Source organism: Mus musculus, chromosome 6 (genome assembly GCF_000001635.26).
Source record: "Mus musculus strain C57BL/6J chromosome 6, GRCm38.p6 C57BL/6J".
Lineage (NCBI taxonomy): Eukaryota > Metazoa > Chordata > Mammalia > Rodentia > Muridae > Mus > Mus musculus.
The window spans coordinates 118,828,036-118,840,116 of NC_000072.6; the positions used below are offsets into that span (position 1 = coordinate 118,828,036).

The 12,081-nt window shown below is 46.3% G+C and overlaps 1 protein-coding gene and 1 pseudogene across 49 annotated transcripts in view; both read right to left on the reverse strand.

Annotated features, from left to right (window-relative positions):
* The window catches only part of Cacna1c (calcium channel, voltage-dependent, L type, alpha 1C subunit), a 610,145-nt gene that overhangs the window by 240,796 nt on the left and 357,268 nt on the right, over positions 1-12,081 (reverse strand). The gene's annotated exons all lie outside the window — the stretch shown is intronic.
* Positions 5,030-5,576, reverse strand: Gm18008 (predicted gene, 18008; annotated as a pseudogene).

Consider the following 12,081-nt stretch of genomic DNA (forward strand, 5'->3'; position numbering starts at 1 on the left):
ATCAGCCAGGATGGATTTCCAGGGTCTGCCGGGCGGCTCCTGCTACAGCAGTAGGCCTTGCTGCTCTCAATAAGCCCAGGTTTCTGTAGAAGCTGAAGTTGCAGGCTAAGCTTGTAGTTATGAAGTGGGGCGCTGCAAGGCATGAACTGCTAACTCAGGAGAAGCTATTGGGGTGAGCTTTGGCTGAGGGCTGGGAGTACCAAGTGCACAGCAAGGTAGCTAGGGATCCACCAAGGCCACAGACGCTTAGAAATGTAGATTGTCTCAGGAATCCAAGCAATGTAACATAGGCCAGCATCCCTTAAGAAACTCCCTGTAGTCGCTACATTCTACTGAATGTCTCCATAAATCAAAGCCAAGACATTCAGCCAGTGTGCTCACACGTAAAGGTTGGTATTCACGCTGAGACTGTAACCAAGTGCTTGCTCCAGTGGACACTAGACACTCCCTCCAACCTGAGCTCAAATCATTTTGTTCAAAGAACAATGCAACAACAACAACAACAACAACAAACAACAACAACAACCCATAACTCCCTAGCAGATATAAAGCTACCCAAAGAGGGATTCCCAGTGAGGGATGATTGGAAACGCTGGATTAGGAAGGAAAGAAAAGAATACTCTTGGCCAACAAGTGGTCTCTCAGAAATCTATTACAGCAAACGGATATATCCAAGGTCCTGGGAAATTGGATACTTTTCTTCCTACTGATGACAAGACCTGATTAATGTGCTGTCAGGGCTCCTGTAGCTTCCTAGGAGAGACTGAAGTACACTTTCGAATTTTCCTAATGAACACACAGCTTTTTAAAAAATAAAAATTAGAGAAATTAAGTTGTATGGATGCACTAAGGCTAATTATCAAATGGAAAGAGTTACTGTAGTAACTATAAAAAGGCTGCCAGTATTAGTCAGAAATAATTCATGTATTTCCTTCTCTCTCTCCTTCACTTCACATCATGGATCCTTCATTATAAGCCAGAGTCTGGGGAAGTGTTGGCTTTAAGATGATCCGAGTTCTTCAGGAAATCTGATAAACAAACCATCCTCTGGCTTCCCCCACGTTCAAATTGAGTTTGAGAACAAGCAGAGCATGGTCAGTTCTGAGCCCCAGGGCTGGGGACTCCATTGATGGCACTGGGCTTGAGCTCGGTAGCCCAGCAAAGCTCCCTAAGGCCATGGAGGTTCCCTAGCTCTGGGCTACTCAACATGGCAGCCACAGCTCGGAAGGCTGCCAAGCACCTGACAGGCAGTGGCTAGTACTGCTGAAGAAATGAACTTTAATTTATATTTAATTTTAGTTCATTTGAACTTAAAGGACCACACATGGGTAGAGGCAAAAATTTGCACATGGAGATCTCCTTATTAAGCTGAGCTCAGGCTTTCTTTTTAGATTCCCTCCTTTTGCTTTACCTTCAAGTATCTGCAAGGGTTGTCTACACACCAATGTCTCCTAAGACTAACCTGGCCACCCCGTAGCCGTTCTGCTGGCATTCCCTTTTAACTGTTCTAAGACCCCAAGTGACTACCTAGTCTGAGACTCAGTGGCTCTCTGGGCCACTTCTGGCATCCCCGAGCCCCTTCTCCTTCCTTCTTCCTCCCTCTTGGCCTTCTGAGTGTCCCCTTGGTTTTCTGTCTCTCTGTGGCACTAGAGAGCCTTCCATGAAGCTACACATCCTCAGAAGATCACCACTGGGTCCTCAAATCCTCTTATTTCACATTTTTCCCCCAGCCCACCCCACTATCTCTCAGAACACTACACACAATAGGTCTTTGGGGAGACTTCCAACCGGAAGCATTCTCTAAAGCGGAGGTTTCACAGCGCCTCTGCTCTTAAGCCTTTCCAACCGAGCCCCTTCTGCTTCGTTCCTGTGACGGCTGATCTCGCTGGTCAACCGGGCGCACCTGGAAGAGGGAATCTCAACTAGAGACTTTCCTCCATCAGACTGGCGTGACCACTGGTTTGTAGGGCATTTTCTTGAGTGCTAATGTTGGGGGGGGGGCGTCCAGCTCACTGCAGGAGGGACCATAAGAGCTCTATAAATAAGCTATATAAGGAAGGCAGATGATTGAGAGCTAGGAAGTAAGCCAGTAAGCCACATTTCCCTGTGGTCTCTGGCTTGGTTCCTGCCTACAGGTTCCTGTTTGAGCTCCTACCCTGACTTCCCTCAGTGATGGGCTATGACCCGGAAGTCTAAGCCAATTTGCTTTGGTCATGTTTACCACGGCAGCTGAAAGCAAACTAGAAGTTTCCAATGCACTTTGTTTTTCCCACAAAGCCTATTCAAGTGTGTCAAGATTAGGGGGGAATTTTATCTTTCTTCCCCACCCAACTTTTAAGACAAGGGATGGATCTCACTCATCTTTGGTCCCTGTGAGTAAAACAATCCTATTCCAATGTGGGCACTCAGTGATTTATCCCCCCAAATCAAACACCAGCCAAAATGAGACTCTTTGCTCTATGGATCACAGAACAATCATACATAGGGTGACCATATGTCCCAGCTAGCTCAGGCTACTCTCTGAGTACACAGTGTCCTGGTGATCTCTTTAATTCCTACAGGTCTCCCATTTAAGTGTTAAACTATATCCTTGCCTTAACTATACGGCTTGGGCTAAAGGAGATGATTCAATCGTAATGAAGAGATTAAAAACAGGACTGTCAGGAAGTACAGAAAGGGTCATGGGACCTTCTTTCTTTTTCTCCAGTAATGAGCTTCCAGGAGTCTATGATTTCTGAAGGTATTTTTGAGATACTTTTAAAAAGAAAAGCATCCATTTTAACTTCCCCAGTCTGGGAATTGGAGGCACCACAAGGCGGTTTTCTGTGTTCATGCTGATAATGAAAAAGAAGTGCAGGAGCGAAACACAGACTGGAGCTTGCCCAGCAAGCACAGAAGGAACAACATAATGCAGGCCCATAAGAGTTAAAGAGAGCAGTAAAGAGAGCGGTAGCTGGTAGCCCAGAGACAGAGCGAACAGAGAATACTGCCTCCCAGGGGCTGGGCATGGCAAACTTGCTTCTTTTCTCTCTCTCTCTCTCTCTCTCTCTCTTTTTTATCTGTCAATGATAAGAAAACCATGGGCCCAATGTATGGCCAGCCAGCAGACTGTCTGCAGAAGCCTTTGCCAACCACAGGAGGAAAAGCCAGGGAACACCCAGACAACCCTGAAAGCTTATCAGGTTAAACACGGTGTTTGTGAAGTGAAATCTGCCATTCATTATTTCAAAAGGCCAGTCGCCTTCATTCACGGAGGGTGAGCTAATAGTCTCTCTCTTTACTCACAATTTAGACGGTTTGCTTCTCCAAATCATCCACGCTCCCTGATTCTGCTACAGATGTCCCCAGCTCTTTGGAGGTGTCATCAATACTACATAGACTGAGGTTTATATCTCCATGTTCTGGTATCATTTTCACTGTGAGGCAATTGTCACAATCAAGACAAACCTCATATCCACGGCTCGCACACTTGTACCTTTGTGTTATGGCAGAAGCAATATTTATTTGAATAACATTTCAAGTATGTGCTTTTATTACCCATAGTTGCTGTTCTATATACCTGGTTTTTTTTGGAATTTTTCATTTTATAATTGAAGTTGTATTCCCGGGCTGGCCTGGAACATGCAGCCCAGGCTGCCCTCAAATTCACAGAGATCTGCCTCCTTCGGCTCTGAAGTGCTAGGATTAACTGTGTATGCCAACATGTCCAGTGATGGGTGAGTTCTAACAAGACCTGAGAAACAGGCTTTCTGACTTATACTATGGTGGAGCCTCACTTCTCTGAGGATACAGAGCAGATTTCTGAAAATGGCTTTCAAGACCCTCTTGTTCTAGCCCCTGAATGACTCTCAAGGCTAGCTGTCATTGCCTTTCAAATTGTTTCAGTTCCTTAAGGTCACTGGTCTCCTCCTGGCCCAGAAGCCCTTGAGTAGGATCATCCAGGTACATGAAAGAGCTTCCAACCATTCTCTCTGCCTTAGGAGTCACCTCTAGGATTTGCCTACTTTGGAAGCCTTCCTGGAGGAGGAGGAATCAGTAGGTAGAGTCTTCCCTAAGTTTGGTTGCTTGATTAACCTTAAAAGATTAACAGGAGCTCACCATGCAAATAATTCATTACTGAAAGAAGCAGATGGAAGAGCCTGCACATGGTGGAGCAAACATACATCAACATGATGTGCTTGCTCCACTACAGGTAGTTGTGGGGAACTGGATAGAAGGAAGCCAGGGAAGAAAGGAGCCAGATTCTAACTGGAGCCTCTTGACTCTAGATAGTCATTAGAATCAATTGGGGGAATTTTTAAAATTTATGTCAACATCTATGTTCCACTCAGGTGTGTGTGTGTGTGTGTGTGTGTGTGTTACATGCTTGTGTATAGACGTGCATGAGAGTAGCATTTTCCAGTTTTCATGGCATAACTACTTCTACCATGGTCAGCTTCAACCTACCATGATCTGTTACTGAGGCAGAGTCCGGAGGGATGTGTGGTAATAGCACACTATAATATTCCCTCCCTACAAATTCAAATCAATGTAAATAATGTTAACAGCACAGTCAATAATAAAATATAGTAAAACAATTAGGAAATGGTGACTTTAGAACATTATTACCTTTGTTTTAATATTATTTATTATCCTATACATTTATATGATTTTTATGTCTTCGTGTAAAATTTATTAAATGTCTTGATGTATTAACATGAAACTCCAATTACAGTTGCCAGGGAGACCATGTTGTGCTGTAGGGACTGGCTAAGGCCTGGCAGATGGGTGGGACTTCTGTTGTGTAATGGGAGTGGTGGGCAGGAGAATATCTTTGATGTTCACATGGTCTGTCAAGGGCTTCCTCCTTCTTCTCCTTCTCCTTTTGTGGTTTTTTTTTTTTTTTTTTTTTGAGACAGGGTTTCTCTGTATAGCCCTGGCTGTCCTGGAACTCACTCTGTAGACCAGGCTGACCTCGAACTCAGAAATCCACCTGCCTCTGCCTCCCATATGCTGGGATTAAAAGCATGCGCTACCACCGCCCAGCTCCTGGCAAGGGCTTCTTAAGGTCTGTCTTACCACCTGGGTCCCAGGGCACACTTTGATGGCCGCCACACCTTATCTAAGCAGGATACTGTATGGGCAGCATTAGTATAGCAGAGAATGTGTCTCTACGGGGGGGGGGGGGGGATCACCAGCTCATCTACATGGAGGATTTATCAGTCCTTAGAGTTACAACAACCTTTTAGCCCTCGCCTGAACTCTCCATGATAAACCACAGGGCACCGTGACAATCAGCACAGCAGGCCGACCTAGTGTTTGTCACCTGGGCAACGACACAGAGACCTCTTGTGGTCTCCTTCAATCTCTACTTTGTCCTCATGGAAAACAAACCACTTCTGGACTCCCTCAATCAATTCCCAGCTCCACCAACCCGTCTCAGCAAGAGCCTTCTGTCTCCTAATGCCCGAAAGGATGAATACTGCCCAGGTCATTGTAGCCATCTTCAGCTAGCTCCAGTGTAGGAAACTCATCGAGTCAGCTTTGGAAATGCTATTAGCAACCAATTTCCTCTTCCTGGAAATTTGCATCACCATCTTGCCACTGAACACTGCCAAAAGGAAAGCTATATAATTGAATTTTAACAATGGCTGTATTTAACAACCCATTTGCATGAATCCTGAAACTTGAATCATTTGGCTGTCGAAGGACATTCTGGGCTAGCTCCAGCTCTATGTTACACACGGCAAGCTCAACCCTATTGTAACTATACGGAATTGCCAGAGGTTAGGCACAGGCATTGGTAATTTTTAAAAAGATCCCAGGTGGTTGAAATGTGCACCACGGGCCAGCACCACTGAGGTGTAAGCACCACTGAAAACTTGGAGAGTCACAGAACGGGCAGCTGAGGGTGCTGACAGATTTAGGAATTACACAGCAGCAAGCTCACCCAGCACACGCTTCCGCAGAGGGACCGAGCATCTCTGACATCTGGGTTGACTAGTGGGGTCAGTAGCAGGTGTGCAGGTAAAGGAGGTCCCGAAAGTATGTTGGACATTCCAGGGAGGGTGGGGAAGAAGGGACAGGAAGATAGGCACGCTGTTGTACAGGGAAAGGCCGCAAGCTCTGATTCTCTGTTGCTGACTACTGAGAAGGCTGAAGAAAGCGGTTTCTGAAGGCCCCATCCCCCAACAGTCCTTCTGAAACAGACCATGAGGTTCATTTGCTGAGAGAGGGAGGCGGGAAATTGGATGGGGCACTCGAGAGAAGTGCAGGGAGCCCGTGTGGAGTCTGGGCAGGCTACCTCCCCAACCACAGAGGGAGGCAGCTTAAGAGAAGCCTGGATCCTTATCCAGCCTGGAGACTGGTTTTTCTCCTCGGGCTCTTGCTAACATTTCCCTTTTCATTTTCTCTCCCCTCTCCTTTCCTCTTCTTCACCTTCCTCAGTGACTCACATCAAGCTGTTGCAAGTAGAAGGCTCCTTTGCCCTGGGAATCCACGCTGCCGTCGTGTCTATTTTCAGACGATGGAAGCAATTTCTTGCGTCAAGGATGGAACTGTTTCTGACTCTCTTGGCAGTTGGCTCCCAACCTCTAAAAGTAAACATTTTCAGCCCCTTCCCAAAGGGCACCAAGCAGGGCCGACTAAAGCTTCATGGGATTCAGACATACCTTGTGGGTAATCACTCTTGCAACAAATCCTGCAAACTGGAAGGGATTTGCTAAGCCTAGTAATGGGTTCTATTTAGACCCGGAGATCCCAGAATTGTGCTATCTGGCTTTGATGGCTCCCATTGGCCAGGGTGATTTCCTATCCCTGCTTACTCTGCTCAGGGAGGGAAACTGCACAACTGAGCACCATCAAAACAAAACAAAACTACTGACCTTGGTTCCACAGCACATATACTAAAATTGGAACAAGACCCAAATACACACATGGCCCCGTGCAAGGATGACACGCATGCATGTGAAGCAGTCTATATTCTTAGTATCTAATACTTATAAAAACCGTTGTAGGAGTCCGAGGGTCATTTTGCAGCACTATCTTAAGTACTGAGCAAAATACAGAAGGTGCTGAGAAAAAGCAACAGATGGATCCAGAACATAAGAATGTGAGACTGAGCTTGGCGTACATTTGTGACGACTACTGTCTCTTTGGAAAAGTTCTTGATCCCCAGTGTTTCTATTGGGAAATCAAGGGAGACTACAACCAGGACTGCCTGAGGAGAAAAGGATTGTGGGTAAGATGGAACAAGTAGACCAAGCAGGTTCTGGGACAGCAAGGAGGAAACACAGCAACCAATCAGACTGGGCATGGCCCTGCAGTGGAGTCTGCTCCCTTGCAAAGGCAGATTTTGATGCAGCCATTGCTGAACTTGAAAGATCAGGTGAAGAGTCAGACAAAGAGCACCAGAAGAGCACAGCTCCTGGGGGATAGCTCAGCTGTGGAGCACCGGAGGAGCACAGCTCCTGGGGGAAAGCTTGGCTGTGGAGCACCAGAGGAGTGCAGCTCCTGGGGGATAGCTCGGCTGTGGAGCACCAAAGGAGCACAGCTCTTGGGGGATAGCTTGGCTGTAGAGCATCAGAGGAGCACAGCTCCTGGGAGATAACTTGGCTGTGAACATTGGATGCCCACAGAGGCAGGGGTGGGGAAATGAGGACATTAACCAGCCGTTGCCTTTCTTCTGGTTCATTCAAAAATTTACACAGTACAAAATCCTCTGAGCTGTGCCACACAGGGTTTTTGTTTATAATTTATGACAATTATGTTTTATGATTCATGACAGGTTCCATTACTTCTATTTAAATTTCTATATTTCTCACGAGGCTTTCATGTTTACCATCAAGAGAGTGGGGCCAGCAAACACTTAGAAAGTTACTGACTTCATCCTGAGTGGCCAATCTGGGGTTGTGGAATTTTTACACAAGTTATAAATATTTGGCATAACACCTTTTCTGTCTCTTGAGATAGGGTCTTACTATGCAGCCCTGGCTGGCCTGGAACTTGCTATAGACAAGATCGACCTGGAATACAGAGAGAGATCTTCCTGTTGAGGTCTCCTAAGTGCCTGGATTAAAGAAGTGTGTCTCCATGCACCTGGCATAACAGTTGATATACACAAGGGTCTGTGTATTTGTTTGTTCTAATGGAGAATAAAAGGACCAATTGGCTCAGCCACTGGGGCCTTTACTGCAGATACTTTAGCATTTAAAGCATTTACAGGGTTGTACCACAGACAGATACCCCAGGGATACGTGTTGGAACCTTCTGTTTCTGTACCTGGTCAGTCTGCAGGTACACACCTTTGGCAACAGCTGCAGACGTGACCCCTTAGAAGATGCTGCGACCCATTTACTTTAGACAAAGGCAGAAACAGTTCACATTCATCGTTTGTAAAGTTACCCGTTTACATCCATTATTTCTTGCTTATGTGCCTTACTTAGACTTACTTGGATTTCAGTGTTTCCAAGGAGAACAATCAGAAGAATAAGCATGCAGGAAGAATGAATGCCTGATCATTTCATGTATCAAGCACAGCAGCAAAAGGTTAATTTACATCCGCTGTGTCTGAGCCCCTTTAGTTCTTTCTGCTCCCGTGATTTAAAAAAAATACTTGTCCAGCTACAAAAATATTTAGCCGATATGAAACAGTGTTTTGTAGACATGACATGCTCACTGCACACATGAACCCAGAGCAGGCCTTGATTCCCACATCAGACTTGCTCCAAATCAAGCCAGTCAAAAGCTCAGCGTGGATTGGGGAAGCTGAGAGCTATCAGCAGTGGATGGCTGCTGGGGCAGAGGGCCAGTTCTCTTCAGGGAATCTGGCCCCTGGTAGGCTTCCCTCCTGCAGTGGATGGCTTAGCCGGATACATAATAAAGGCAGCACCAACCGAATTAGTGGATGAAAACCGGACGTGATGTTCACAGGGAGATAAGGGAGGATCCTGGGAGAGGGGGTGGGGCGAGAGGAGTGTCAGTAAATATGATCAAAATACGTTGCACACATGCATGAAATCCTCAACAAATAAAAGTATACTTTAAAATAAATGAAAAATTAAAAAAAAAGAAAGTGAAGAAAAGTTACTGAATCATTTAGTTGTCAAGTAGTTTCCCAGAGCAGTATAACTTTCTTTATAAAATATTGTATGTTTTCCTTAGAGTGCCATAATTCATTGAAAATTATTTCATAAATTACAAGTGGAAAGTATTTAGCATGGAAATAGCTTGAGAGGATGGCCAGTTCTGTTTAATGTTTTATGAAGTTTTCATGAATAATCCAAGACTAATTGTTAAGAACACATGTATTAAATTTATGTAGGTGTAATAAAATTTCTTATGAATGTACTTTTCCACTACGTTCTTTACAGCTTTTCATGTAAATTAGTGTTTTGGTTTGGAGACTTCTCTAGAGGAAATTGTACATTCTTGGAAATTGATTCCTTATTCCCTCTTGGCAGCTAATGGGTTTTTACCAAGTTTAAATGCAAATTGTATCATAACAACAGACGATACTACATAACTACCATTCTCAACCATGTCCTATGTTCCCCTTCTCCCCCCCCCCACAAATGCTGTGTAGTTCTCCCTCCCCCCCCCCCCCGGGTGGAAGGGAAACTGGCTGGCAAAAGATAGGTTCCACTTACAACTTTGGTTTATTGAGTTATCTAACATAGGAAGCCATGGCTGCTCCTGGCTCCTGGTTAGCTGTGACACCTGTGGATATTAACTTAAGTTCTGCGCTTTTGAATCCTTCCTGGTTTTTCCTCCCCTCCCCTCTCCTTCCCTCCCCTCCCCTCCCCTCTTTTCCTTTCCTTTTTGTTCTCTCTTTCTTTCTCTCTCTTCCTCCCTCCCTCCCTCTCATCCCTCCCCTCCTCTCCTTTCCTTTCCTTTCCATTTTGTTCTCTCTCTCTCTCCTCCTCCTCCTCCTCCTCCTTCTTCCCTCCCTCCCTCCCTCCCTCCCTCCCTCCCTCCCTCTTCCCCCCCCCTCTCTTTTGTCTCCCTTGGCTATTCTAGAACTCACTTTGTAGACAAGGCTAGCCTGGAACTCACAAAGCTCTGCCTACCTCTGTCTCCTGATTGCTGGGATTAAAGGCGTGCACCATTGCTGCGTGGCTCACTCCTGTTTTTTGAAAACTTCTTTATTATTTTTATTCTCAGGTGCACAAGATCATGTTCATTTCTAGCCGTCTGTCTTGTCATCAATCATTCCTAGTTGGTGGCAGATCTCTTAAGAAAAGACCGTGTAATCTTTCTGGCTCCTCCCAGTGTTTACAATACCTGCTTCCTCTGCTTGTACTCCACAGACTCTCCTCACCCTCTTTCCTGCTACACATCTCTCCATGGATGAGACTGTGTTATCGCCCTGGAAACTTTAGCTATCCTTAATGGTCTCTGCCTTTAAAATCCTTCCTCGTCCTCTCTAAATAACCGCGGGGCTGAGCTACCCAAAGCTTACAAAGCTTACATACTGCTAGGTATCTCCTCAGCACTCTTCAGGAAACACCAAACAGCAGTGCCATTTTAAATGAAGTGCATCTCCACCCTACCCCCTTCTAGATTGTAAACTCCTCGAAAGCAGGGTTGATGCTGTCTGCCTGGCCTACTGTGCTCGTAAATACTGATGGTGAGGTGGAGTCCATGCATACAAAAGAAGAGAGAGCCTGGGTGAGACGACCCTGGTTGTGCACTGCAGAAGACACCATCCAGCCTCTATTTCACAAAGAAAGGGAGTGTGGCGGAGTGCTGGGGGATGGAGAGCCAGTTGAACCCACTTTTGCTAAGCCCCTTCAGGGAGTCTATGCGCAGTTCCAGGATCTACAAGCAAAGCAGAAGTAGGACTGGAGAATGGAGCACAACACTGCCAAGTAACATGGGTCAGAAAGAACATGCTGGCAGAAAGGGTGGGAAATGTGCCACCAGGCAAGCTGAGAACGGAGGAGAAAGATGAAGAACACAGACCATCTTTGAAAAGATAAAGACCTCTCAGATAAAGAGTGGCACGTGATTGCCTGGGCAGAAAGCTGCAGGGACCTTGGGCTGCAGGGAAGGAGTGTGGCGGCACTGTGAACGTGTGTGATGTGAGATCAGTGGAGGCAGAATGCTTGCTTGTCTCTAGACACGGCAACTGTGTGACCGCTTGAGGTCCTAGCTTCTGAAGCTTCCCTGCTCATCAGCACCTCTGGCAGGAAGTCAGGCCAGGAGGTGAAAGGCTGCTCCTTAAACAGTTCTGCTCAGTGACTGAAGGAGGAAGCTGAGCTGAACACATCTGAACTGGCTCCTCCCTCTCCTGCTCCTAGCTCATACTCCAGTGCGCTATCCTGGATGGTTGCTCTGTGAAGGCCACTGTGTAAATACGGGCACTTTGACTGGCTTTATTTCCTTTTGTCTCCAAACTCTGGGTCTCTATTTTTCCAAGAAGTTGTGGGAAGAGGCTCCTCACCTCGACTGACTCTGACGTGGAACCGTTTCTTGGGATGGTTCTGTTTATTAACTTTATCTCTGCTGCCAAAGGGGTGCTGAAAACCCCCAGCTTGCTAGGCTGCCTCCTTGGCTCCACCCCTCCTCCCAGTTTGGAACTTGACCCTTCTATTTATAACAGGCATGGTTTACTCCAGAGTCACAGCTGACCCCTCACTCCACCAGCCATCAAGACATTATGACTTAGAACCTAAGGAGGAAGGGCACGGTCCTCCCACCCCCTCACATGGCTGTTCCACATTACTGTTCTTGTGAGCCAGGACCTGATGAAGGCAGCATCAGAAGGGAAACTCCAGGCTTCTGACTCACCATTGTTCCACCACCCCACGCTTTGGTCCCATTTCTCCTCTTACTATCTGCTGCAGTCTGCATCTTCAGTGTTCTCCAGAGGTCCATGTGCGCTGCACACTGGGTCCCCAGTTTTGGGGCTACTGAGAAGCAGTGAAAACTTGGATTAGGTTGCTGGCAGTAGAAATCCTGGGACTCCGTTCCTTTCCTGTCTCTTTGTCTCCTGGCCACAATGAGATGAACAAGCCTTCTCTGCTGCAAGCTCTCACCAGCAGAAGCAACAGAGAGAGCCAAGTGCTCACACTCTGTAGCCAGTAGAAACAGACTTCTTAG